Source organism: Anser anser, assembly GCF_964211835.1.
Source record: "Anser anser genome assembly, chromosome: 4".
In the NCBI taxonomy this organism is placed as follows: Eukaryota; Metazoa; Chordata; class Aves; order Anseriformes; family Anatidae; genus Anser; species Anser anser.
In genome coordinates this window covers 18,987,900-18,993,529 of record NC_139724.1, presented here as the reverse complement: position 1 = coordinate 18,993,529, position 5,630 = coordinate 18,987,900, and the positions used below count along the sequence as shown (strand labels likewise).

At 33.4% G+C, this 5,630-nt stretch overlaps 1 long non-coding RNA gene across 1 annotated transcript; it reads right to left on the bottom strand.

The window, feature by feature from the left end:
• Window positions 1-1,649: 1,649 nt before the first annotated feature.
• Window positions 1,650-3,534, bottom strand: LOC310898436. The gene is made up of 3 exons (XR_014583302.1): window positions 3,480-3,534; window positions 3,259-3,376; window positions 1,650-1,977 (listed from the first exon to the last, which is right to left on the bottom strand). It is a non-coding gene; the product is annotated as an uncharacterized lncRNA (long non-coding RNA).
• Between the last annotated feature and the right edge of the window lie 2,096 nt (window positions 3,535-5,630).

Below are 5,630 nucleotides of genomic sequence, written 5' to 3'. Positions count from 1 at the left end.
GAAGGGAAACTGATGACCAGACAGTCAGGAACATGGAAAATTCTTTTCCTTTCCATTCTTGAATTGATTCAGTTTTACTGTTCTTTGTTAAGCTGAAATGTCATTCAGGTAGCCCAGGTTTTACACACCTCTGAGAAGTATAAAAAGGATGGGGAGTTTTTTTTCCTTTTAGAAGATCATTAATAAATTCCCTTGAAAATTATTAAACCATGTATTATATGAGGTATTATAATGATTCACTGGTAATACAGAAAAGGTTATCTCATTTTTTTTCAAGTCTGCAGTCCCTGGGATGTAAATTAATCGAGGCCAAATTCATCTAGTCAATTTTAATTTAAAAAAGGCATATATGGATATCAACCATGTTGCACTGTTAGTCCATTACTTTGATTATTTCTACTGGATTAGCTTTTGATACTGGATGATAACCAAGTTATATTTTGGTGCCTGACAGATAACCCAGAGAAAGTTTGTATCTTGATGACATTTTAAAGATTTCTACCTAGAAACACCACTCTAGGTAACTATGGAACGTGTGAAAAGATTAAGGAGTCTAGAATTAATACAAGATCTGACCAATATAACAGCAATTTAGAACTACTTTCTGATCTGAAAAGAGAAAAAGAAGAAACTAAACAAGATGGAAATGAGCAAGTCTGGGATTTGCATACTTAAGACCTTAGGAGCAGCTGGGCAACTCCAAGGTTATCTTAATAAAGTGGTACTTGTTCAAAGAGGTGTGTCTCACAGCAGACTTGAGCCCTGTGCTGTCTCACATAGGAAAGGTAGAAAAAAAAATCTGTTAATACATTTAAGCATTTTTAGGTAACAGGCTTTGCAGCATTGGGAGAGTGATTGCTCAGATAGCTAAGCTTTTTCATTTGAAAAGTTTTCACTTAATCTATTCTTCCACCTGGACACACTTAAGAGAAAAGGTCATTTCAATAGATTAATTAATTCACCTTCACTTTCTGCTCTCCTCTTTGCCTTTTATCTTCTTTCTTCCCAGAAAATACCTCCTCTGAAGATATATAAGCAAAAAACCCTCCAAACACAGGTTTTAAGGAAAGGAAGAACTCATGTTAGCATTCAGTTTGACCCGCGTACGGCACACCACAACCTTCCACAAATTAATATCAGTTTCAAGTCCAAAAACTGTGTTTGAATTAAATCTCAGAAAAAAACACCAAAGACCTAAAAAACACCTTGACTTGGAATTTCCAGTGGCACAGAATGCACAGTGGCTCGTGGTATTTCTGATAAAAACTCTGGATTTAGATTATTCTCACTTTTTCTCATTTCTAATTCCAGCAATTTGTTCTACCATACCTTTCATTGCTAAAGCGAGGAGCATTCCAATACACAGCATCTTTTGTGAAAAATTAAAGACACTATATCTGTGATTTCTTTACAACCCTCACAACAAAACATGTGTTAACAATTCCGCAATCTATTTCCCAAGTCTTCTCTGGACCACAACCAATATTTAAAATAAGGTTTAAACAATAAAATGGAATATATTATGCTAATACATATCTTAAACATAGAAGAAATAAAATTCTGTATTTAAATTATTATTTATAATCCTGTATTTAAATTTAGAACAATTATTTTGGACAAACTGCTCATTTTATTAAGGATTTCTCATGTCTAAAATGATGTCTTATATTCTGTATTTACTAATTTCAGAGATGCCACCTATAGAAAATGTGTTTTGATAGAAGCAGATTTGTATATAGTTAGATATGAAACCTAGGTTGCTTCTAACTAATATTTTAATCAAAAGTATACCTTTTTTGATTCAAACATATGTAGCGTAAGGTATTTTTTGTGGACTTGACAAATTCAGGAATCATTCCCCAACTCTTCAGATCCCAAAGCCTCTCTTTGGAATCTATTTTCTCCCTCCCTTCTCTCATTTGTCTTCTCCTTTTCTTCAAGCACTTTTTAAAGGAGGTTGTCAAATCTGTTTTATAGCTTAGACAGGGGGAACAAAGGGCAAGAAACATCATTAAGTATCAATCTTATAGTTTTAACAGCCTGGGTGCAGAGATCTTAAGAGTCCAGAACTCAAAAACATGATCTAATCTAACAGTTATAACTTCCTCTTTTAATTTTTTTAATGGGGTCTAAAATATATACATGTTTGAAGGGGGAGGGCTGAAAGTTAATCCTGGTTGCCATGTCACTCTACAAATCAAAAGAAAGCAATCCATTACAGATAGTTTTGAGAGCAACAGTACTACAGTGGTATTCCTGATGGATTTAGAAATTATGGTCTGTGGAACTTCACAGGCATTAAGCATGAAAATAAAACCATTAGATCTTCTCAACAAACGGAGTCACTATTGAAGGATATATTTTTTTCCTGCTCACAGTTGGGTTTTTATTTTTCCAAATTGGAAACACACCATGCAGAGGAAGTAATAACATTGCAGTAAAGTATTCAAAGCCCAATTTTTATTCACATTGATTATCTTTTACATTTTGAAGTATTGCCTTTGTACATCCATCTGTAAATGGTTATCAGATAGGAATTCAAAACCTTTTGTTCATTAAACCATTTTGTGAGAACACTACTATATTTTTGTTATATCTTTGGGCAAAGTAGAAATGAAATATGATGTGCATGGTTTTTCATTCACTTTCCAAGTTCAAAATCTGCATTTCTTTCTTGAAGTCAGAAAAATATATACATATTTAATCTCAGTTGTACCACTATAATATAAAGTGAACACACAAAAAAATACTCCTTCCAAACAGAATTTGAATGGTTTCATGAGTACCTGATGCTGTTTTTCTCCTTTTTAACTGTATTAAAATTATTTACACATCCTCAAAAATAAGGAACTACCTTTTTTAGATAGTGAGTAGATGACAGACTGCAATAAAGAGGTGGAATCTTTCCAATTGCAAAGTTAATTTGTTTATGGGGGGAAAAAAAAGTCTCCATCAACAAAACTAGTCTCAAGCAAAACAAATATGTCTTCTTGCAGGGCATTCATTCCTTATCATTCCATGACCCTATGGCCATTAGAAGTTTCCAAAGTTATTTGGAGTGTGATTTAGGCGAACTTCACTAAACTTTTGTCCTTAGTGAAGTAATAACCTAAGTATCATACCATCACTACAAAATATATTTCTGATTACCCATCTATTTTTATATATTTAATTTTTTTGGACACCTGCATGAAAGAAAGCTACTTACAGATTTTAGGAAGCAGAAAGAGATAATATCTAACTTCTTTCATCACATACCGTAAATCCCAGAAGAAGAAGAAAAAAAAAACTTCCAAAAGATATAGGAAGCTTTTCCTTTTTTTGGTCATGTAGTTTGTTCTGATTTTGCATTCACAGTGACCTCACACAGATATTTCTGCAAAGAATCATTAAGTAAAACATACAATAAAAAAATGTGTATTTTACAATAACAGCTGAAAAGCTGGAGGTAATACTTCAAGCAGTCAGAAATTTCTCACACTTCTGCAGAAGTTCATGTGTTTCTTCACTTGTTTCCAGGAAACCAAAACAAATCTGCCCTCGTGGAGATATTGGTCAGCTGTCTTTTTAACTGTTGCCTATTACATCTTGGAGGCTTCACTTTTCAGGGTGCAAAGTGCCCCCAGCTGCCACAGATATCATAGTTACTGCAAATAGGACCCAACAGATTTTTATCTAGCTGGTGGAGATAACTCACAAAAATTCTGCTACAAATGCTAGCTGTATTTCTTTGCTATAGTGATAAGTATTGTAAATGAAACCAAACTACAACCAACAGCAAAAAGCCTTACCAACACAGGATTTTCAACAGAATGGAGAGATAAGGATGAAAGAAAAAGAAAACTTGCATCACTTAACAAATTACTGGAAGGTATTAAGGAGAGAATATGGGAGAATAAATAAATAAGAGTCCACATGAAATAAAATAAAGCAAAGCTGGTCAATTAAACAACAAACCAGTAATGGTCACTGGGGTCTCTTAGGGACAAGTTGACGCAGGTTAGTGGAGTTATACAGAGATGACTTGACGCATGGACTATCTTATGAGTACAGAATCAGCTTTCATATTCTTTGGACTTATTTCTTTTGTTGAGTTGTTACACGATGAATCATAGAAACAGAAACAAGAAAAGAATGAACCTACATCTGCTTCCAAATCTGTTTGATCTCTTTCACAAAAAAATACTGTACTGTGACAATTATTTACTTATAAAAGTAGTATCAGTCACCATTAATGCAGTAATACAGTAAAAATTGGTAATAGAGTAAAAATTAATAATATTGCGTTAAAAGAAAAAGAAATGCAAGGTAACAAAGCAAAAGAAAAGGGACTTTTCTGAAATAAAATTTCCTTAATAGTTCAATCATTGCAATTTAAATATAATATAACCCTTACAAAGGACTTATTCTGGAAAAATCAACCAGTAATTAGCATAGCCAGTGCTGCAACTTGTAGAATCTGACAAATCAAGGAAGGGAAATTTCTAAAGCCTTGAAAAAAATTACATGCATAATTTATCACACATAATGAAAATCCTATTGCTGTACTGATACATGAAGTGTTTCTCATCAGAAATAGTATATTAGTTCCATTTTTTTCTGAATTTTCATATATACTTTAAGCTATAAAATATATTTCAAAACTGGGTTTTCTATTATGAATTAAGTTAAAATAGACTGTAAATAGCCATAAAAATTGAACTTTTAAAAATTGATTTAATTTCCCTATACAAAATACACCACATTGAAATGCCTCTAAGAAATCACCTATGGCCTTTTTTTTTTTTTTTTTGGATATGTGAATCAACATGTAACAAATGAAAGTGAAGCTCTATAGGCTACATGTTGTTTTTTGTTGTTGTTTTGTTTTGTTTTCGTTTTTTAATGAGATTCATAAAGTACTTGCTTTGATTTTTGCAATGTGTAGCAGCACTATGGAGTTGTCAAAACACTGATCATTGACGAAACTAAAACAAAGAGCCTTGTGTTTGTGTTTAAAGTTAGCACCACTTTTTGCCTATGTTTATTTTTGTCCATTTCTTATTATCTACTACCTCCATGGTAAAATGCTTACTAGCTGCCATCATCACAGAAAGATCAGTTTTTCATTCCAAAAAACTTACTTTGTGGACCATTTATCTCTACTCCTAATTAATTTTAATATCAAGCTATTCAGTGCCTGTTGCTAATTCTCTCATACACATCAGTTAGCACAAACAACAACTTTTGTGCACTCAGTGTGAAAATTTGCTCAGATTCAGAGACACGTGATCTAAATTGTCAGCAGAAAAACATAGCATTCTGTTAATTGGTATTTCTGTATTAGTTTAATGTTTAAAGCTTTATTTCATAAATTTGTGCTTAAGCAAGTTAATCATAGAATGGTTTGGCTTGGAAGGGACCTTAAAGACCATCCAGTTCCAACCCCCTGCCATGAGCAGGGATGTCACACACTAAATCAGGTTGGCCAAGGCCCCATCCAACCTGGCCTTGAACACCTCCAGGGATGGGGCATCCACAGCTTCTCTGGGCAACCTGTGCCAGTGCCTCACCACCCTCACCGTAAATAATTTTTTTACTTATATCTAATCTAAATCTACCCTCCTGTAGTTTAAACCCATTGCCCCTTC